Below are 24,669 nucleotides of genomic sequence, written 5' to 3'. Positions count from 1 at the left end.
ACACAGCCCTTAGGCTTCAATTTGCGGAGGTGGAACATTGGCATTTGAAAGGAGTATTTCTTGATGTCCCTGAACTCTGACAGAGGCCATACCAAGCAGTAAGACTACAGCTGGGAAGGAAGCAGGGCACAGGTGCAGCTTATATAAAGCACAAGGCAAGTTGGCTAAGAAACAGGCAGTAAAGAAAGCTGGACCCAGAAATCTGACACCTGCACAGCACCTTCACCAAATATGGAGGGAAAAGTACACAGTCAACATTTCTCTGCCCAAGTACCCAGTGTCCACCTCATTTCTTTCTCCTCACAGGCTGTGGAAGTTGGCTTTGTGGACCAATAACAAAACTGATATCAAGCTGCAGTCAAGGTTAAAAACAGAAATCTGGAGCCTAACCTACCAGTTTGTGAGCAGTACCAAACATGGGTAGTCAAATGTTCACACAAAAATGAGAAGCAGGGAGAAAAAGTACTGAAATAGAGTTATAAAAATATCTATGGCATAATAAGTTGAAGGCAACATTCAAGATGAAAAAAAAAAAGCAAGGACTATACCTACTATATAGGAAATAGAAGAAAATATTAGAAAATATGTGCTTCATGTCCCCAATAAAATTAAGAAAACATGAACTATAAAAGGTGAAATGAGGTTAGAGTACAAACTATATAGAGGTTTACTTGTGGAAAAGGCAGCAAAAAGAAAAGGGGGAGTGAAAGGGACCAAAAGAATCAGCATCATAAACCCGAGAGTAGGCAATAAGGATAGAATCAACACTGCAGAAAATAAAATTAGTGATGTGAAGAATAAAATTAAAAGGTTCTTTAAGAATGCAGAGAAAAAGGACAGATTAAAAGATGAGAAAAAGTGTTATTAATGGATGATAAAAAACAAAAATCCAATCTTACTATTATTTACACAGTATCAGAAAAATTAGACAGAAGCAATAAGTAAAGAAATAATATAAGAAAATTGAAACATGTTAGAACACAAAAGATTCCCTAATATGGCAGATTCCCAAAAGAAGACCAACGCCTCTTGAAATTTTAACATTTCAGGAGAAAGAATGAATGCTATGTGCATCCAGGCAGAGAAAAGCAAAGCTAGAAAAGTTAAAATAGAAATTTAATAAATTTCTAATATTATTTATTTAATAAATAAATTTCCATAAGCAGAGATGAGAGATTCAAATGCCACCCTCCTCATTAACTCAAGGGTTCAAAGGAACTCACAATTCCCATTAAAAGACAACTTAAAAATAAATATCAATAGAAAATAAGTAAAGGAGAGTGATAGGCAATTTATAAAATAAAATTAAAATTAATAATAAAATAGCAACATACAGCACTTGTTTTGTGCCAGGTGCTGTTTAAATGGCTCAAACATATTACAAGTGTTCACATATATAAATGGCATTTACATAACTAATTACTCAATAAGTTTATCAGAAATTGAACCTCACCAGTAGTTAAAAAAAAATAGAAATTAAAGCAACAATAGGTTGTTTAAAAAATATATTATGCTATCAGATTGGCAATGATTACAACCATTAATTATAGCTATTGGTCCCAGAGCAAACATTCTCACTCATATACGTTGGTAGAAGAGTAAATGACACAACCAATCTGGCAGGAAGTTTGGCAAAACTTATCAAAACTTGATAAACTCATCTCCTTTGACCTCCCCCCCGCCCCCGTATAATTCTCTACCTGGAAACCTCTGCTGAAGAAATAATAAGGTTGTTGCAAAAAAAGTTATGTACAATCATTTCCAATGCAGTATTTTTATAGGTTCCTATCTTTATTCATTTCTCTGTTTTATTACATAGTATAAACATAGATATTAGGAAATATAGGAATAGATATATAAACATAGAATATAGGAAACAACATTAATATTTATCAATAGTAGATACTTTAAACAAATTATGGTATATCTAAATTGTGGGAAATTATACAGCTTTTAAAAATGATGACATAGGTTTGAATTTTATGACATTAAAATATTACCTGAAAGTGAAGAAATGTAAAACTGCATATATAGCACAATATCATTTTTAAAAATACATATGTTCAGAAGGAAAAAGAGAGCAGAGGAAAAAGAACAATCTAAAAGGATATACCTCAAAAGGTTAAAATTTGTTAAACCTGCTAGTCGGATTACAGATGGTTTTCATTCTCTTGTTTTTACTTTTCTGAAGATCATTTGAAAAAATAACACTGTATCTAATTTTTTAAATTATGTGAGATGCCTTAAGCTGCTATCAGCAATACCTAAGGTTTTATTATTAATAAAAAACAATTAAAATGAAAGAAATAGACATACAATTTCAACAAATTAGAGGGTGAAGCAAATCTAAAGAACAAAAAGAATTAATTAAAGGTAAAAATATATTTTAATACATTAGAAAATGAAAGAAGAACAGAATTAAAAACAAATCTGTGAGCAAATTTTTTTGGATAAGAACAAGCTTTAGGAAAAATTAAGAATGTGTAAGAAAGGAGACAAATCAACATATATAGGAGATTTTTTCAGTTGCTAGAAATATTACATATAACTTTATGAAAATAAACTTAAAGTGTGAACACAAATATGTTTACAGAAAAAAAGAAAATTTCTAAAATTGAATCAAGAAAATATACACAAACCCATAAAGATCAATGATCACGAGAATTTAAAACTTTCTCAAAGATTATTTTTAGAATATGGTCCTAGACCCCTTTAGTTTTTATATACAGATTATAGAAAATTTGCAAGGAATTGACAATTTTCAAACTGTTAGTAATGGCTTTCACAGGCTAGAAAAGAATGAAAAACTTCAGATACCATTTTAAGAAACTAATACATCTTATTTTGGACAAAATTAGAACACAGATATATCATCTACCCCACCAAAAAAAAGCTCAAACTCACATTTGAAAAAAGGTTCATATATGTAAAATTCTAGCAGAGACAAACCAAGAATACTAATCTTAATAGGAAGGTTCTAAGGTGACTCATCATTTCAGAACCCTTCCTTTTAGGGCTATATTTCTCTCTCCCTGAAAAATGAGTCTCTTGAGGGCCGCCTCAGCACATGATGCAGATATGTGAACTCCCATTGTGGGCAGACTTCAAGCAGTTTTAGTTTCTGTTGAACATGAACAAATTTTAATCTTTCTAGGGGAGAGAAACTTCTAGGGTAGTAACTTCACTCGCCAGAAGAATCTGGGTCTCAGTTTCTCTTTGAGAAATGCTTACACAACTACAATTCAAACACACTGGGGTGCCTGGGTGGCTCATTCTGTTAAGTGTCTGACTCTTGATTTTGGCTCAGGTCATGATCCTACGGAATGTGATCAAGCCCTGGGTCTGGTTCTGCACTGAGTGTGGAGCCTGCTTAAGATTTTCTCCCTCCCCCTGTCTGTGCCTCTTCCTCACTCTCATGTTCTTTTTCTCTCTAAAACAAAAAACAAAAAACAACAACAACAGCAACAACTAAAAATTAAAAACACAAAATTACACACAAAACAAAAACCAGGCCATAGAATTCGGAGGAAAAAGATACTACTTCTGATAGGAAGAATAGGGGAGCAGGAAAAGCAACATTTGACTTGGTTCTTCAAATGCAGTGTTTGGACATGTTTGCATCATCCCACATAGAGAAGAATGTAACAAAGACAGGCAAAGAAGAATAAGAACCCAGGTCCAGTCAGTCATGATCATAATAAATACATTGTCCAACTTAGGGTTGCCAGATAAGATACAGGCCGCCAGTTAAATCTGAATTTTAGACAAACATAAAATTTTAGTATAAATTATGTCTAAAACACAGTATTTGGGAGAAACTGCCCCAGGACCGGAAGTGGAATATCAGAAAGTTCAAGAGGAATGTCTTTCACATGCTTTTTGGACATTCATGAAATATTTTGTTTTGATTAGCCTCCATTCCTTACCCCTCAACTCCCAAACTCAGAGGGATACATTGGAAGTGCCCACCCAAACACATTTCAGATACCACTAACTCTGGGCTGAGAAAAGGAAAGGACTCCTAAAGGAGGCAGTCCTAGAGAGGCAAGTGTATGTAGTGAGCCCAACTATAGTCTCTGACCAGGCATGATGCACAGCAAGCTCTCAGAACTGGCAAGTATATGCAGGTCCAGGCCAGGAAGTAAACTTCCAGACTCAAGGTGAAGAATCTGTGAGTTTGGCAAAGACAGCCACTTTTCTTTGGACACATCGCTGAATTGTGAGTTCTAAAAAGGAAATAGAGCTATTAAGGTATTTGTTATTTCCACAAAACTGTGTCCAAAGATGGCTGTGATAAATATTTCCTAAGAATAGGTAATTCCAAAAACAGCCACAGTATAGCATAGCAGTTAAAAAGTTGAGACCTAAAGTCAGACAGAGCTTGGGGGTGTGAATCCCAACTCCATCCATTGTGGGTTAAATGAACGTGGGCAGAGTGCTTGTCATCTCTGCAGACTTAGGAGGATAATAACAAGGTTATTAAATTAGATAATATATGTAAAGAGCCTAGCTCATAGTAGTTGCTCAATAAGAAGCAATTATTATAATATTCCATTGTTTTTGATGATATCAAAAGGCAAAAGAAATCACAAGAAGGAGAACTGTTGATCTTTCTAGAATTTCTTCATTCCATTGGGAGAAATCACGGATCTTGTGGTTTAAAATCAAGGCCCTCATAATTGAGGATAAATTCCAGCTTTCTCAGGTGGTCCAATCTCTAGAGTGCTAGGATTATTCCCAGGTTTCTGCTGCTGGAAAAAGAAACCAGAGTTATCCTCAGAGGAGTCACCAGGGAGGAATGGAAGAAATGAGCTCGAGTCCTTGAATAGCTTCAAAACAGAAGGATTTTCAGAGGCAGGGAATTTCTTAGATTCCAAAAAGATATTTGAGAACTATCTTCCCCCAGAGGGAAGAAACTAGGTCATGTGCTCTTAACCCAATGAGGTTTAGGGTCACAGTTTAGCTGGCCTTAATTAGCTCCAAAAAAAGCCCAGAACTCCTGGGATTAATCCAAAATCAAGCAAGCAGAACTTCTAGTGGAGAGATCCAAGCTCCAAATGTAAGTACTAGTTTCAGGAGAATGAATTCAAATCTAGGACAGCTTCTGAACAATTACCATTTAACTAGCATTTACATGTCCTTCCCACAATTCTTTTTTATAGAAAAGGCTCAGTTGCCACCAGAAAGTTAAGTTCTGTGAAGGGATGGACTGTGTTTGCCCTTTACTGCTGTATGTCCAAGGAATGGCAGAGTACCTGGTACATAGTTGGTGCTCAATAAATATTCACTGAAATAAATCATTTAAAACCACACAATGAGTTAGTAAAAGGAGCTGGATGTTAACCCTGGTCTGACTCTAAAAATCACACTCACCTCTAAGTCATCCTACCAGCCAAGGCAGATGTAGGCCAGAATAGACCCCAAGGCAAACTCCTGTGCTGGCTGTCTCCCTACAAGCCCTCCTGGGGCCTACCAAACTGAACCAGGAGGGCTACTTGGAGGGGTACCCTTGGGAGAATGTATGAATCTTGAAATTCTGGCAGCTATCACTAGTTGCCTCTCAACACCTATTTTTCCATCTTTCTCTTGCTACAAGATCTATCTAGATCTTGATCTAGATAGGTGACAAAGTTTCCATTTTAAAATATTCACCTTCTAACAATACTTGGTATCTTAATTATGGTAATGATTTAATATTGCACACAACTGTACACTTTATATGCATGCAGTTTATTGTACATAAATTATAAACACACACACAAACACAAAACACAGACAGTCCCAGACTTCCTGTGATTCACTTCTGGCTAATGAGATGTAAGCCTAAGTCTACTAGATGGAACCTGCATCAAAGCCATTACATTACTGTTCAGTTGGAACAAACTTTTCACCTTTTGAGTTTTCCTTTTCTCTCTTCCTAGACATGGAACAACCATCCTGAGAGAGCAAGGACAAAAATCTCAAGCTAAGACTGGTGAAATAGGAAGCCAGAAGGAATCAGTTTTTGATGACTGTCTGGAGATGCTGAACCGCTTTGGTCTTCCCACCTCCTGATTTCGTGTTTTGTAGGCAAAATAAATCTCTATTTGATGACCTGATAGTGTATGGTTTCTTCATATGCTGCTTGCCATTACTCAATGACAATATTCCCAAGGAAAGCATAATGAAGATAACATTGCACCGTTACTCAAAAATCTTCAATTGCTGCAGAGTATAATCCAAGGCCTCCCCAGTCTCATTTCCTACTTTTGTCTTCCATAAACATGCCCTTCCAGCTCCAACAGGCTTTTTGCCCTGCTCCAAACAAGTAATATATTTTAAGATTAATGTTGTTCTCTCAACCTGATATATCTTTCTTCCATAATCTTTTGCAGATCCTGGAAGATTCAGAAAGTTGATACAGGCCAGAGTTAGCCAGTGTAAGACTTGGGAAGAAAACTTATGTCTCCTGAATATAATCCAGACACTCTTGCCCTAAAGACCCATTTCTGGACTAGGAAAATCAAATTCTCTGCCAAGAGACATGATTTATTCTTGGCTTTTTTTTTAATGTCAAAAGCTCTAACTTTATAGAAATGATTAATAAATTACATTTATTTGAAATATGTCAGAATGGAAAGGCTTATTTACAATAGCAATCATGAGAAAAACTAGAATTCTAAGAATGTATTTTCCTGTTCTACAGTGACTGATTACACATGAAGATATAGGGCTCCTGTTTTAAGTAGGCAATAGAACATATATGTAAATATGTTATGTTGTCTCATAGTAGAAACTATAAAGGCTAAGCATTGTGTTCTCACATTCTGTGTGGTAGCCAAACCCCAAAGTTATTGACCAAAATGTTTCATTTCCAGAGCTACTTATTATGTAACTAGGAGAAAGTAATTAAACCTTCCAGTTCATCCATCTGTCAAATAGAAAGAATATTATATTTGCCATCTGTCCAGCTTTTAGGTATGACAAATATTGATGAAAGGATCTAAATTAAATATGAGGCTTTATGTCACCTCATTTAAGAGTTTATCAGTATTGAAAATTCTACAAATCAATTTTTATTGTTTTTGTTGTTTGAAATATTTCAAATATAACAAAAGCTAATTTTTTGCTACTCCTATCAGATGTTAATATTAGTCCATATTTGCTTTATATTTATTTATTCTGTTAATAAAGTATTCCAAATACAGTTAAAGTTCTAATCCCACCCACATGCCTTCCCTCTCCTGTTTCCACAGAGGAAAGAGGTTCTGAAGTTTTGAGGAATCAATTATATGTAAGACTGCATAATTTTACTACATGTGTATGCATAAATTAATATACAGTACTATTTTGGTTTTGAAGTTCCACATATTTTATATCATATATACATAACTTTTAGTAATTTGCTTTTTTATTGAATATTTTTTTCAAATCTATTCATATTGACACATACAGATTGATGTAAGTGCTTCATTTTAATTGTCAAATAATAATAACCTACAGTTAACTTATCCATTCAATAACCAGTGAACAATAGGTTGTTTCTCATTTTTTACTATTCTAAGCAATGGGTACCTATGTACACATACAGAAGTACTTCTGTAATATACATAACTGCTTTGCTACACTTTACTACAGTTTTCTAAAATTATTTTAAAAGCCCTCTAGGAATTTTGATTGGGATAGCATTGAAGTTTTAGATAAATTGGAGAGATTTAATACTTTTAGAAGTCTTCCTATTTATGAACATGGTATGTCTCTGCAAATGTTTAAATCATTTCTTCTATGACTTTAAATAAAGTTTCATAATTTCATGCATGAAGAAAGGAAAAGTTTTTGTGACAGTTTTTTTCCTAGGCATCTTATACTTTCTCTACCTCTCTCTACACTACTCCCCACTCTCCCTGTCTTAGCTTGTTGCTCTTTTGAGTTATACCATTTTCTATATTGCATTTATACAAGGTTGTCCTATTACATACAAACTCTACTGAACTTTTTTTAATGTTTTTTTAAATTTATTTTTGAGAGAGAGAGAGGAGTGGGGGAAAGGCAGAGAGAGAGAGAGAGAGAAAGAGAGAGAGAATCTGAAGGAGACTCCAGGCTCTGAGCTGTCAGCACAGAGCCCAATGCAGGGCTCAAACTTGTGAACTGACAGATCATGACCTGGGCCAAAGCTGGGTGCTCAATCGACTGAGCCACCCAGGCGCCCCTCTACTGAGCTTCTTCAATATTGAATTTCTTTGTTAATTTTGTATTCAGAAAATCAGCTGAACACTATTTAAAACGCCATTAAACCACAAGGGAAGAGAACAAGAGAAGAAGAAAGGAAAAGAAAACTATAAAAACAATCATAAAACAAAGAACAAAATGGCAATAAATGCATACCTATTGCTAATTACTTCAAATGTAAATAGACTAAATGCTCCAATCAAAAGACATAGGATGACTGAATGGATTAATAACCCATACCCATCTATATACTGCCTACAAGAGACTTATTTCAGACCTAAAGACACACACAGCTTGAAAGTGAAGGGATGGAAAAACATACACTGTGCAAATGGAAGCAAAAAGAAAGTTGGGGTAGCAATACTAATGTCAGACAAAATAGACTTTAAAACAAAGACTGTAACAAGAGACAAAAAGGACACTACATAATGATAAAAGGAATAATCCAACAAGAGGATATAACAATTATAAAAATCTATGCATCCAACATGGGAGCACCTAAAATACATAAAGCACCTATTAACGGACATAAAAGAAGAAATTGACAGCAATACACAAATAGTAGTGAACTTTAATACCCCACTTACATCAATGGATAGATCATCCAGAGAGAAAATCAACAAGGACAACAGTGGCTTTGAGTGACACATTAGACTAGATAGACCTAAAAGATATATTCAGAACATTTCATCAAAAAAACAGCAGATTACACATTCTTTACAAGTGCACATAGAACATTTTCCAGAATAGATCACGTGTTAGGCTACAAAACAAGTGTCAATAAATTTGAAAAGATTGAAATCATATCATTCATCTTTTCTGACCACAATAGTATGAAACTGAAAATTAATCACAAGAAAAAGTCTGGAAAGTAAATAAATACATGCAGGCTAAATAACGTGCTACTAAATTATGAATGAGTCAATTAAGAATTCAAAAAGGAGGGGCGTCTGGGTGGCTCAGTCAGTTAAGTGTCTGGTTCTTGATTTCAGCTCCAGTATTAATCTCATGGCTCATGAGCTTGAGCCCCACATCAGGCTCTGTGCTGGCAGTGTGGAACCTGCTTGGGATTCTCTCTCTCTTCCTTTCTCTGCCCCTCCCCAACTCATGCTCGCTCTCTCTCTCTCTGTCTCTCAAAAAAAAAAAAGAATCCAAAAAGGAAATTAAAAAATGCATGGAGACAAATGAAAATGAAAACACAATGGTCAAAAGTCTTTGTAATGCAGCACCAGTGGTTCTATGACAGAAGTTTATAGCAGGGGTACCTGGGTGGCTTATTCAGTTAAGCATCTAACCTTGGCTCAGTTCATGATCTTGCTGTTGGTGAGTTCGAGCCCTGCATAGAACTCTGTGCTAACAGCACAGAGCCTGGAGCCTGCTTTGGATTCTGTGTCTCCCTCTTTCTCTGCTCCTCCCCCACTCTCACACTGTGTCTCTCTCTCAAAAATAAATAAGCATTAAAAAAAAGATTTAAAAAAATGTAGAAATCTGTTGCATTTCTATACACTAATAATAAAGTAGCAGAAAGAGAAATTAAGAGAACACATTTATAATTAAGAATACCATTTACAATTGAACCAGAATAAAACACCTAGAAATAAATTTAACCAAGGAGGTGAAAGACCTGTACCCAAAACCTATAAAACATTGATGAAAGAAATTGAAAGGCACCTGGGTGGCTCAGTCAGTTAAGCATCTGGCTCTGATTTTGGCTTAGGTCATGATCCCACAGTTCCTGAGATCGAGTCCACATCAGGCTCTGTGCTGACAGCACGGGGCCTACTTGGGATTCTCTCTCTCCCTGTTTTTCTGTCCCTCCTCTGCTTTCTCTCTTGCTCTCTCTCAAAATAAATATATAAACTTAAAAAAAAAGAAAATTAAGATGAGACTAATAAATGGAAAGATGTTCCATGCTCACAGAGTGGAAGAAAAGATTATTGAAATGTCCATACTACCTAAACAATCTACACATTTAATGCAATCCCTTTCAAAATACCAACAGAATTTTTCATAGAACTAGAACAAATAATCCTAAAATTTGTATGGAACCATAAAAGACCCTGAATAGCTAAAGCCATGAGAAAGAATAACAAAGTTAGAGCTATCACAATCCCAGATATCAAGATATACTACAAAACTACAATAAGCAAAACAGTATGGTACTGGCACACACACAAAAAAAGACACATAGATCAATGGAACAAACAGAGAACATAGAAATAAACCCAGGCTTATATGATAAATTAATCTATGACAAAGGACGAAAGAAGATACAATGGGGAAAAGAAAATCTCTTCAACAAATGGTGGTGGGGAAACTGGATAGTTATATGCAAAAGCATGAAACTGAACCACATTCTTATACCATATACAAAAATAAAGTCAAAATGAGTTAAAGACCTAAATGTGAGACATGAAACCATAAAACTCCTGGAAGATAACATAGGCAGTAATTTATTTGACATTAGCTGTAGCAACATTTTTCTCCATATGTCTCCTCAAGCAGGGGAAACAAAAATAAAAATAAAATGTTGGGACTACACCAACCTAAAAAGCTTTCACATAGTGAACGAAATTAACAAAATGACAAGGCTACCTACTGAATGGGAGAAGATATTTGTAAATGATATAACTGAGAAGAGGTCAATATCTAAAATACATATAAAAAAACTCATACAACTCAACATCAAAAAAATGAATAATCTTATTAAAAAATGGGCAGACCTGAATAGACATTTTTCCAAAGAAGACACACAGATGGCCAACAAACACAGGAAAAGATAATCAGCATCACTTACCATCAGGGAAATACAAATCAAAACCAAAATGAGTTATCATTTTGCACCTGTCAGAATGGCTAGAATCAAAAAGACAAGAAATAACAAGTGTTGGTAAGGATGAAGAGAAAAAGGCACCCTTGTGCACTGTCAGTGGGAATGCAAATTGATGTAGCCACCGTGGAAAAGTTGGAGTTTCTTCAAAAATTAAAAACAGAATTACCATATGATTCAGTAATTCCACTACTGAGTATTCATCCAAAGAAAATGAAAATACAACCTGGAAAGGATACATGCACCCTTATATGTACTGCAGCATTATTTATAATAGCCAAGTTATGGAAACAACACAAGTATCCATCTATATATGAATGGATAAGGAATATGTGATACACACACACACACACACACACACACACACACACACACAATGGAACATTACTCAGCCATAAAAAATAATGAAATGTGCCCATTGGTAATGACATGGATGGACCTAGAGGATATAATGCTAAGTGAAATGAGTCAGACAGAGAACAACAAACACCACATGATTTCAGCCTATGTGGAATTTAAGAAACAAAACAAATGAACATAAAAAGAAAAAAATGAAAAAAATGAAAAGAAATTCTTAAATACAAAAAACATACTGGTGGTTGCCAGAGGGGAGGTCATGGGAGGATGGGTGAAATAGATAAAGGGGATTAAGAGTACACTTCTCATGATGAGCACTGAGTAAGGTACAGCACTGTTGAATTATATTGTATACCAGAAACTAATATAACACTATATGTTAATTATACTTTATTAGAAAAAAAAAGAAAACATATTCTAAAGGTTTTCTTATCTATAAATATTTTTGGATTTTCCAAATGTCCTTGTCTGCAGATTGATTCCCATGGATTTTCTTTCAAACAAACATATTAATTGTGGAGTAGTACAATATCACTTCTTTTTAATCATTTTTCAAACTTTAGTTCTATATTATACTACAAATCTTAGCTGATAAAATCAAACAGGAAAAATAAATAAATCACTACTTTAAAAAATGAATTTCAACTACTAACAGGAATTTTAAAAAGTCATCTCACTTGATGAAGCAGCACATAATGAATACCTACTATCTATTAGTACAATTAGCTGTTTTTGTAGGACCTAAGGCCAATAGTCAAAATTAACTGTAAATACTTCAAGCAACTTCTTAAAAATGCAAATCCATGGTAATTTCCTAGTTTATTGTTATTTGTTTATCTAACCAATTTGGGATCATTTTACTAAAGACAGAGACAAACTCTAGACAGCTCTTTTCCCAAAAGATTATCTTTTACTCATGAATAGTTACATATTCATTAAGTAGATTATCATAAACATGAAAACCTTTTTCTAATGGAAATATTATTGTAAATGGTAAATTCCCACACTAATCCATAACATACCAAAATTAAGTACAAAACACCCTCTTTCAACTATATGGAACCATCATATATAACCTATTTTTATAGTGGTAATTTATAGTGCAAACATAGATAATCTTGGGCCATAACCATTTATCTACTTTTTAATTTAGATATTTTAGATAAGTTAAACTATTTTCATTTAATATTACAATACAAGCCTTGAGAAAAACAAATAAGTTTTGTTATTTTCTAGGAACTTTGTAGAACAGAAATCATAAAAATTCAGTCAATAGGGTTTTTCTACTCTGTATCTGTGTTCTCAAATTTAGTTGCTTAAGATAACCTAGACAGGGGTCCCTGGGTGGCTCAGTCGGTTAAGTGTCCAACTTTAGCTCAGGTCATGATCTCATGGTTGGTGAGTTGCAGCCTCACATTGGGCTTGCTGCTGTCAGTGCAGAGCCCACTTCAGATCCTCTGTCTCCCTCTCTCTTTGCCCCTCCCCCACTCACACTCCATCTTTCTCAAAACAAAAACAAAACCAAAAAAAAGAGTCACCTAGATAACTATGGGAGGTGATGGATATGTTAATTAGCTTGATTGTGGCAATTATTTCACAATGTATGTGCATATCAAAATGTCAAATCCAATTCATGATCCTTAAATATATACAATTTTTATTTGTTAATTATACTTCAATAAAATGGGGAGGTGGGAAGAATTACATGGTGACAATATTAAAATTGTACATTGCTTCAATCTTTTGCCACCCTCATCCTCCTGAGATATTGATTCATAGTTCTAGTGTGGGATTGATAAATTTTCATTTTTAATGAGTACTCTTCCCTCAAAATGCTGATAGGAATTGACTGCAGCTCATACTATGAGAGGCACTTCTCTAGAATAAGTGTGCACCCGAGGTTGTGGTCTCTGATTTTCTAATCTTTTTACCACCAACATAAACCAAATTTTCTTTAAAGCGTAATGGCTCAATTGGTATCCCTCTCATCTCTCCATCCAATCCTGATCAAGGAAAACAGCTTAGGCACCACTTGTAATTAAGATTAGCATCCTCCCTGCACCAGGTGCTTATTTTACATAACCTCCTGGTAATGTCCTTTGTTCTGACATCCGGTGCCTTAGTGACAGCATCTAAATCTGGGAAATGCCAAAATTCAATATGGAGCTTTTTTTGGCTTTTTTTAAGTGCTTTTATTTAAATCCAATCATTTTTTGCTCCACAATGAATATGATAAATCATAAAGTTTTACCCAGTGTCATTGTTTGTATGCTATTATATCATAATTATTCTTAATGGTTTTATTATGATATAATTTATACCATAAAGTTCACCCGTAGAAGTGTGTTCAAGTATACAATTCAATGGTACTTAGAGTTTTTTACAAAACTGTGCAACCATCACCATAATCTAACTTATAAACATCTTTATCATCCCAAAAAGAAGTCCTCCACCCATTAGCAGTCACTTCTCATCCTCACTCTCTGTCCCACAAAACCCTAGTCAACCACTAATCTACTTTTTGTCTCTAATAGATTTATTTATTCTGTGTTTTTTGTATAGATGTAACCTTATAATACGTGGTCTCTTGTGACTGACTTCTTTCACTCAGCATAATGTCTTTGAAGTTCATGCAAATTGTAGTATCCATCAGTTCTTCATTCCTTTTTTGGCCAGATAATATTCCATGATATGGGTATATAACATTATGTCTATCGCTTCATCAGTTGATGAACATTTAGGCGGTTTCTAGTTTTTGGCTATTATGAATAATACTGCTGTGAACATCCATGTACAAGTTTCTCTTTAGCCATATATTTTCAGTTCTCTTGGGTATATATATACCTAGGTATAGAATTTCTGGGTCGTTTGGTGACTCGATGTTTAACACTGAGGAGTTGCTAAAGTGAGGCTGTACCATTTTACATTCCTACCAACAATAAATGAGCATTCCAATTTCTCCACATCTTTAACAGCACTTGTTATTGTCTTTTTCATTATAACTATTGTAGTAAATATGTAGTATCTCATTGTGGTTTTGATTTCCATTTCCCTAACGGCTAAAGATGTTGGGCGTCATTTCCTGTACTTTTTGGTAATTTGTATCTTTTTAAAAGAAATATCTATTCTTATCCTTTGCCCATTTTAAAATTGGATTGTCATTTTATTATGGAGTTGTAACAGTTCTTTATAGAGTCTGGATTTATTTTCAAATATATGATTTGCAATTTTTTTTCCCAGTCTGCAGACTGTCTTTACACCTTCCTGCTGGCGTCCTTTGGTGCACAAAAGTTTTTTAATTTTGATGAAGCCCAAGTTAATAGTCTTTTATTACTTGTGCTTTTCCTGTTGCATCTAAGAAATCATTTCCTAACCCAAGATCATGGAGATTTACTTCTGTATATTCTTCTAAGTTATATTACCATGATGATGTTTACAGATGTGATTGAATGGGAAGAGAGATTTAAAGTGATATGATTAGAGAGCTATTAAGAGAAAACATTTCAATTACTTAATTTTACAGATAGTAATTACTAGGATTATGGGATAGTTCCTAGGCATTAACTCTAACTATAAATACATTGACAAAAAATAGATAGTACCAATAAAGAAAGAACTGCAAAGTCATGGTAGGCCTAAAGGAACTTCAAGGATAGGTAGCAAACCTGGATTATTGAGAAGTCATAGGAAGACTTTGTGCCTCAGCACAGGGCAACTGTGGGGGACACTTGAATATAGCAGCTCTGACAGCTGTCAGCCATAAGCAAAAAGTCAAGAACCCCAACTCCTGCTCTCATACTCCAGGGCATTGGTGAGACAGAATGGAGTTATTTCCACGCTATACAAGAAGTAAAGGCTTGGAACTATGCAGGCTTGATCCTTCATTTGTCACTGTGAGAATGGGAGGTTTATTTTTCTTTAGATAGTAGAGAGCTATGTCTAAGCACAAGTAACTATCTGCTTTGTCACCATTCCTGGCACTCTACTGATGCTGGCTATCTCTCAGGCCCAATGGCCAAATGCCAAAGATGATTGATCAACCGTTCTCCATGTCCAGGTTCGAAGAAGGATCCAAAAGATATTATTATTTCATAATAGAAGGAACAAAGGTAAGGATAAAAGAAGAATTTACTGATGACCTGTCAAAGTAACTTTATCAGAGAAATAATTTTGAATCCAGTTTTTCCCCTTTATATTTCCTACATTGTGTGAAGAAGAAATGTCTCCTAATTCAGTGAATAGATTACCTATGTGAAAAATGGCAACTTATGTTGAAACATTATTCCTTCCCTTCGAAACACAATACAAAATAATCATGCATAACGTTCACTGTGAACTATTTTGCACACTGCACGACACATTCAATACATTTAGAATCCTCTAATTTAATTTTATCAAATGTTTCTATAAAGCAACTATACTATAATACTACCATGGTTATGGGACTCAGGAAGGTATCATGATTTAACATTTGTATCTCTCTGCTTCTCCAAGCTTCATTATTTTTATTCTGTTGCTATTGCCATGGAAATCATGTATGTTTTTCCAATGGACACTTTTAAATTTTCATTAAATATTTGCTCATATTTTTCCATTTTGATATAATTTTATCTAGTTGTTCCTTAAAACAATCTTCAGGATAAGAATTTGAGTTTTGAAATACATCCAACTTTGCAAGCATGTTGCAAATTCTCTTAGTATTAATGTGACTCAGAATAGTTACCTCTTCTCAAATCCAGACTTTTAATATAGAAATGAATCATCCCATAATCCCGATCTTATTCTGTCATGCCCATCTATGCAAAGATGGTTTATAAGATTTGTGAAATTTCCTTTAGCTAAAGGGATTGCAAATGCAGATAATAGTCTAAAGGACAAATAAAATGTACTGAAGCAACACATTTAAAAACAGGTTTAATCAAGACAATAGCTCATTTGTTCATGTGGAGACTAACAGGGTAGAAGTAAGGAAAAGATATTAAACAAGAAATTAGAAGACCCAAATTCCAATCAAGACTATGCTACTATGTTCTTTTACAAACTTAAGCAGATTAATTAATTTCTCAGGGTGTAATAATTAGGAGTGTACAGAGATATGAGTAACAGGAAAACTGACCAAAAGTGGCTTAAGAAATAAAGAATTAATTGTCTCATGCAAGAGGAAAAGATATTGATACAGAAATACTAATTTGGTATAGTGGCTGGTTCCAATTATCAAAGATCCAAACTCTTTCCATCCTCCTACTCTATTGTCTTTCTATCCTTAGTCTTGCCATCTCATAGTCTCAAGATGGCTGCCAAGTTCCAGGTATCACACTCCCATTGAAAAATAAGATTTTTATATGTCTACTTTGTCTTTTAAATAATCAAATGGAATTTTTTCCCTGAAATAATCCAGCCGATTATCCCTTATATATTGTTGCCTAAAAGTTGGTCAAATGTCCACCTTTATATATGAGAGAATCTGGGAAAGTGAGTATCTGGCTTATCCAGCCTCTATAAAGGGAAACAGACAAAGGAGCCTCACGACTCTGCCTATAAATGTGAAAGTTGGGTAAACTGATCTCTTGGGTGTGGCTCTAGACTAATGAGTAACTTTTGAAAATAAAATGTCATGAAAAACAAGTGACCTGAATTGTACTTTACATATTTTAAGAGGTGTCAGTTTTTACCAAATCCCTGTGATAGCATTCTCTGTCATCTCTAACACAAAGCAAAACAAACATCCTCCATCCATGATTCCAAAATTCTAAAGTGAACAGTCTCTCCTCTTCCCTAGCTAGAAAAAAACAAAAAAATAAAAACAAAAATCCTTCTAAGTGGTCCAGACACTGAGTCATTCAATTTAACTGTGATGGGACTACATCTATTTTTGAGATTTTGTCATCGTGGTTTAAGAACACTAACTATCTGCAGACACTTTGAATATTTTTCCTAGCACAACTCTGAGTTTATGCTGCACTAAATTTAAAATGCAAAATTAACGATGTAAAAGGCTAAATAAATAATTCTATTATAAAAAGCATAAGTGATCATATTCTTAAAAAATTCAAAGAATTCAAAATGTATTGAATTTGTCCAAATGACATTCCATTTGTGTCTCATACTTCCGTGTGATATTACACGTATCTGTGCTTCATTTTTCTGAGAGTTACACAGCCACCCACTATTATTAAAAGCACTCCATCACCAAATAAATATGTATTCTGAAATTAAAACAAGATACTACACGAGAAAACTTTGGAAGCCAGAATGTTGCCAGCTGTGAGTGCCAGATGTGATTACAGAGCAACAACAAACAATGATGCAATCAGCCTATTGGTTAGCCAGAAACTGTGAACACCCAGAAAAGGTTCTGTCTGAATACATACTCAATGGTGTGTTCCAAACTACTGTGCAAAAATGCTTGTTTTATCCAGATACTCTATGGGAATATTTAGCTGTTACATTGTAAATGCTGTTATTTTGGTTTCTAAAAATGTCATGACAGGAAATGATTTCAGGGAGGAGTTGCCAAGATGGCTGTTAGGCAAAAGCAAGGGTTGGGGGGGGGGGGGGCTGTTAAACCTAGAGAACAAGAAGCTGGAAAAGTTGAATACACCACTTACTATTTGCAATAAAGTAGATTCTTAAAATCCAAAAAAAAAAAAAAAAAAAAGAAAAAAATTTTCCCCTCCAATTATCATTGCCAAAAGGATGACTATGGTTTAAAGAGTGCTAACTGCTCATTGTCACAAAGGTTATAATGTTTCTGCTCTTGGACAGTCATCAGGTTAATAAATGACTAAGAGAAGAAAGCCAGTTTATGTAGAGGAAAGAGATGACTCCTACCATTCCGTGTTTCCCAGACAGTACAGCAAATGGGCAGTTGCAGCCTTTTGCTAAGAATTTCTACAGGTTCAGAAATGCCCATTCTCATGGTATTTTTTTTTCCCCTGTTTGAGAAGTACAAGGTGAGAATACCTGAGGACAGGTAAGAATAGAGGTTGGTCAGAAAGTAATTATACTTAATGCCACATTGGGAGTTTGACCTTCCTCAGGGGGCTGCTAAAGTAAATAGTTACAGTAAATATTAACTGAAGAGCTATAGAAATTCAAAGAAAAAGAAAGGGGAATGGGAAGAGGAAGGAGGAGGGAGGGGAAACTAATTTTTTTTCCCTTGAAGAGATTCATGTTATAGAACAGCTCTTTAAGTATAAAATTCTTAGTTTAGCCAACTTATTTCTCATTAATGATATTTACTAATTATATGCCTATCTTTAAGTAATAAGTTGTTTTATTTTACTACTGTTTCTGTTAGGTCTGCAAATAGTCAGATATTACAATAGACCCCTAGGAAAATCACTTTAGATCTAGAGAAAAAAAAATGGTTATGCCATAACTCATCAATAAAACTTTTCAGAAAAGTGTTAAACATATCTAATTTTACTTTCCTGTTTTTCAGGTAAACTCAATGTCCTCCCCTCTTCAACAGCAAGATAAATGAACTTTTTCAACCATTTATTTTTAGATTCCCACTTAAGATCCTTTACTATCTAGTGTGTTCCCCATGTGCTTTAAGGTATAAGTTGCATACAATTTTATTACTCAAACTATTATCCCTATATTCCCCCCATATTACACACTGCTTTACACATAAGTGTTGGCATATATATATATATATATACATATATATATGTATATATATATACATATATATATATGTATATATATATATATGTATATATATATATATAATTGGAAGCTTCCATAATCTTTTTTTAGCCCAAAAAAATAGATAGTGAGTAAGGAAAGAGGGAAGGAGAGAAGGAAGAAAAAAGAAGGGAAGCTAAGGGGCACCTGGGTGGCTCAGTCGGTTGAGCGTCTGACTTCAGCTCAGGTCACGATCTCATGGTTTGTGAGTTTGAGCCCCACGTCGGGCTATGTGCTGACAGCTCAGGGCCTGGATCCTGCCTCAGATTCTGTGTCTCCCTCTCTTTCTTCCTCTCCTAGCTTGTGTCTCTGTGTGTCTCTCTCTCAAAAATAAATAAACATTAAAAAAAAAGGAAGGGAAACTAAGTCAATAAATATTCATTAAACACCATTGTTGGCAAATGTCAGAAAGGTGAATCAACTGCCTCTTATATTCATGTTCATAAAATGAAGTGATTTTAATTTTATTCCATATATATAATATGATTTTAACACAACAAAAGAGGAAAAATAAGAGCCAACAACACAATAATACAATTATAGGAAAATATTATCAAAAACTTTATGCCAACAAATTGGACAACATGGAAGAAATGGATAAATTTCTAGAAACATATAAACTACTCAAAATGAAACAAGAGGACATAGAAAACTTGAACATACCAACAACCAGCAAAGAAATTGAATCAGTAACAAAAAATCTCCCAACAAACAAAAGTCCAGGGCCAGATGGCTTCAGAGACAAATTCTACCAAACATTTAAAGAAAAGTTAATACCTATTCTTCTCAAACTATTCCAAAAAATAGAAATGGAAGGAAACCTTCCAAATTCATTCTATGAAGCCAGTATTACCCTGATATCAAACAGGGATACCAAACCAGACAAAGACACCATTAAAAAAGCAAACTACAGGCCAATATCCCTCATGAACATGTACGCAAAAATTCTTAGGAAAATACTAGCAAATCAAATCCAACAGTTCATTAAAAGGATCACTCACTGTGATCAAGTGGGATTTATTCCAGGGCTATAAGGGTAGTTCAATATTTGCAAAACAATCAACGTGCTACACCACATTAATAAAGGAAAGATAAGAACTTGCAACAGATGCAGAAAAAGCATTTGACAAAGTATGACAGTTATTCATAATAAAAAATCTCAACAAAAGCAGGGTTAGAGGAAACAAACCTCAACATATATGAGACCATATATGAGAAACCCACAGCTAATAGCATCCTCAATGTAGAAAAACTGAGAGCTTTTCTTCTAAAGTCCAGAACAAAACAGGGATGTCCACTCTCAACACTACTATTTAACATAGTACTGGATGTCCTAGCCACAGCAATGAGACAACAAAAAAGGAATAAAATGCATTCAAACTGGCAGAGAAGAAGTCAAACTGTCACTATTTGCAGATGACATGACACTCTATGTAGAAAACCTGAAGGATGCTACACACACACACAAAACATTGCTAGAACCGATACACGAATTTAGTAAAGTCACAGGATGCAAAATCAACATACAGAAATCTATCACATTTCTATGCACCAATAATGCACCAGAAGCAGAAAGAGAAACTGAGGAATCAATCCTATTTTCAATTACACCAAAACCATAAGATACCTAGGAATGAGCCTAACCAAAAAGGTTGAAGATCTGTACTCTGAAAACTATAAAACACTGATGAAAGAAACTGAAGATAATACAAGAAAATAGAAAAACATTCCATGTTCATGAATTAGAAGAACAAATATTATTTAAATGTCTATACTACCAAAGCAATCTACACATTTAAAGTAATCCCTATCAAAATACCACCAGCATTTTTCACCGAGCTAGAACAAACAATCCAAAAAATTGTGTGGAACCACACAAAAGACCCCAATAGCCAAAGCAATCTTAAAAAAGAAAAGCAAGGCTGGAGGCATCACAATCCCACACTTCCAGACCTCAATATTAGAGAGCTATAGTGATCAAGAGGATATGGTACTGGCACAAATATAGACACATAGATCAATGGAACAGAATAGGAAACCTACAAATGAACTCACAATTATATGGCCAATTAATCTTCAACAAAGCAGGAAAGAATATCAAATGGAAAAATGGCAATCTCTTCAAAAATGCTGTTGGGAAAACTGGACAGTAACATGCAAAAGAATGAAACTAGACCACTTTCTTACACCACACACAAATAAATTCAAAATGGATGAAAGACCTAAATACAAGACATAAAACCATTAAAATCCTATAGGAAGACATAGGCAGTAACCTCTTTGACATTGGCTGTAGCAACTTCTTACTAGATATGTCTCCTGACGCAAGGGAAACAAAAGCAAAATAAACTATTGAGACTATATCAAAATAAAAAGCTTCTGCACAGCCAGGGGAAACAATCAACAAAACTAAAAGGCAACCTACAGAATTGAAGAAGATATTTGCAAATGACCTATCTTATCAAGGGTTAGTATCCAAAATATATAAAGAACTTCTCAAACCCAACATCCAAAAACCAAATAACCCAGTGAAGAAATGGGCAGAACACATGAATAGACAATTGTGCAAAGAAGACATTCAGATGGTCAACAGATACATGAAATGATGCTCAACATCACTCATCATCAGGGAAATGCAAATCAAAATCACAATGAGATACCACCTCACACCAGTCATAATGACTAAAATTAACAACACAGGAAACAACAGGTGTTGGTGAGGATGCAGAGAAAGGGGGACCCTCTTACACTGTTGGTAAGAATACAAATTGGTGCAGCCAGTCTGGAAAACAGTATGGAGGTTCCTCAAAAAGTTAAAAATAGAACTACCCTATGATCCAGAAACTGCTCTACTGGTCATTTACCCAAAGGATACAAAAATACTAATTTGAAGGGATACATACACTCTGATGTTCATTGCAGCATTATCAACAATAGCCAAAATATGAAAAGAGTCAATATGCCTATCAACCAATGAATGAATAAACAAGATGTGATATACATACACAATGGAATATAACTCAGGCATCAAAAAGAATGAAATCTTGCCATTTGTAATAATGTGGATGGAGCTAGGGAGTATTATCCTAAGTGAAGTAAGTCAGTCAGAGGAAGACAAATAATATGATTTCACCCATATGTGAAATTTAAGAAGCAAAACAAACAAACATAGTGGGGAACAAAGAAAGGAAAACCAAGAAACAGACTCTTAACTACAGAGAACAAACAGGGTTACTGGAGGGGGTGGGGGGTGATTGGGGGGATGAGTGAAATAGCTAATGGGGATTAAAGAGTGCCCTTGTGATGAGCACCAGGTGTTGTATATAAGCAATGAATCACTGTATTGTACACCTGAAACTAATATTACACTGTATGTTAACTAACTGAAATTTAAATAACTTGGAAGAAGAAGAAAAAAAGTCTGGTTCAGGAAAAAATAAGTCACTCATAGTTACTAAATTTAGCACTTCACACTTTAATAAGTGTGCTTATCTAATTATTTGTTCATTTATTCATACATAAAAATTAATTTTATAAAAATATTTCAACAATTCAATAATCCCAAATATCAGGAAACTAAACCAAATTATCCCTCATTATTATTCTGGTATGTAATAGTTTTTAAATTTGGTTTTCTTTCTCCTATGTATTCCAAAAGCATCACTTCTGGATAAGCAGGTAAATAGACAATTGGGTTAAAATTAAAGAGTATAAAAAAGTCAACTAATGTGTTAAAAAAGGATTTTTCTTATTTTATTTTAAATAACTATTATAAAAATTAGACTGTTAATGGCATTGATTAATGTGTGAAAGAAAAACCACGCTTTACATTTTCTTTTACAGTGAATGAGAGACTATAACTCAAATAGATCTGGAACTTGATTTTTCATTTCTCCACTGAGTCAGTATTGATTTCTTTAATCTTTTTTAAGTCTTTTTTCATTCAACTAGTGTTGGTCTATTTTTCAGATCTGAGGCATTCCTCATAGAAATGCATTCCTTGTTTGTCAACCAACAATTTAGATAAATGTCAAGTTCACATACCTAAGGAGAAGAAAAGTGTTTCTAACAGCCATCCGTTATCAATGAGGACAGAGTTTGTTGTCATTTAAATGCTATATAGCACCGATACAACTGCCTCAGAAGTCTTGAAAAATAAATTTGTTTCCTGAGGCATCTAAAACACAAACATTAGAGGTCAGAAACAGAGTAATAGGGACTAGAAACATACATGACTGCTTAGCTACTATTGTTCAGAAATTAAGTATAACTCAAGGTGTGGTAGGTTAATGAAAAGCTAATTGGATGAAATGTGTCATTTCCTTTTGCAGAAAGGAAATGTGTACTGTAGGTGAACAGCTTATAGACAAAATGTTACAGAGCTGAGGTTATGTTGCACCAAATGGACCTGAATTTATTCTAGATGTATTCTTGGCTAATTTTACTATTATGGTGAGATAATTAGCACTATAACACTGTAATTTACTGTTATTTATTAATTTAATATTAAATTCAACATTCCAACAAGAAAATCTTATATACATTTTGGGCCACAAACTAAAAACACATCATTAACCTCCAGGAATTTCTCTTCTTAGAAAAGAAACCATATTAAAAATAACAATAACAGGGGCGCCTGGGTGGCGCAGTCGGTTAAGCGTCTGACTTCAGCCAGGTCACGATCTCACGGTCCTTGAGTTCGAGCCCCGCGTCAGGCTATGGGCTGATGGCTCAGAGCCTGGAGCCTGTTTCCGATTCTGTGTCTCCCTCTCTCTCTGCCCCTCCCCCGTTCATGCTCTGTCTCTCTCTGTCCCAAAAATAAATAAACGTTGAAAAAAAAATAACAATAACAACAGCAACAACAACAACTAATTGTAGTGTAGTATTTTAATTAAGTGATCTATAAAGCAAGTACTAATGACTGAAAAGAGGGTGACATCATAATATGAAAGCACTCTGGCAAGGATCTTATGGTAGATACTTGCTGGTTTGGTGCCAGCTGATGAAGTTCCTTTGGGAAACTAGGTTGTCTCAGTCCATGTGGATGGGTAGGCCTTCACCTAATACACCTAATACTTAATACAGGAGTCAGAATGCATGGCTCAGATCTGCAAGGTATAACACTTAGTTCCCAATACATATCAACTGGTTCAGGGTTGGGTCTGTGAGCCTACTTGGCCACTTCAGACTGAATTCAGCTACTTGTTTGAAAGCCATAGTAACAAATGCTCTTTTCTTCAATCTACATGAACCCTGAGGAAATCTCTGGCAACTATCTTGTCTTCAGGTGTCATCTGAGAAGGTAAATAAGAATACTGTTGTTGCCATTATAAGTCACTGCAAATTTGGTGGCTTAAAATAATAAAAATTTACTTTCTCATAGTTCTAGAAGCTAGAATTACAAAGTCCAGAATCAAAGTGTTTGCAGACCTATGCCCCCTCTGAAAACAATGGAAAAATCCTTCCTTGTCTCTTCATTGCTTCTGGTAGTTGCCAAAAATCCTTGGTGTACCTTGGCATGTAGATGGATTACTACAATCTCTGCCTCTGTCTTCACATAGAATTGTACTTGTCTCTCCTGT

At 34.7% G+C, this 24,669-nt stretch overlaps 1 long non-coding RNA gene across 4 annotated transcripts in view; it reads right to left on the bottom strand.

Annotated features, from left to right (window-relative positions):
• LOC106969292 (uncharacterized) overlaps nucleotides 1–24,669 on the bottom strand; it is a 172,283-nt gene that overhangs the window by 70,916 nt on the left and 76,698 nt on the right. For all 4 annotated transcript variants that reach the window (XR_008299795.1, XR_008299797.1, XR_008299796.1 and 1 more), the window contains exon 7: nucleotides 23,132–23,264. This is a non-coding gene — a long non-coding RNA (uncharacterized LOC106969292). The remainder of the gene's footprint in view (nucleotides 1–23,131; nucleotides 23,265–24,669) is intronic.

This window comes from Acinonyx jubatus, chromosome A1, assembly GCF_027475565.1.
Source record: "Acinonyx jubatus isolate Ajub_Pintada_27869175 chromosome A1, VMU_Ajub_asm_v1.0, whole genome shotgun sequence".
NCBI lineage: Eukaryota > Metazoa > Chordata > Mammalia > Carnivora > Felidae > Acinonyx > Acinonyx jubatus.
Note: the sequence above shows the minus strand (reverse complement) of the source record. Positions and strands in the feature narration are given on the sequence as shown.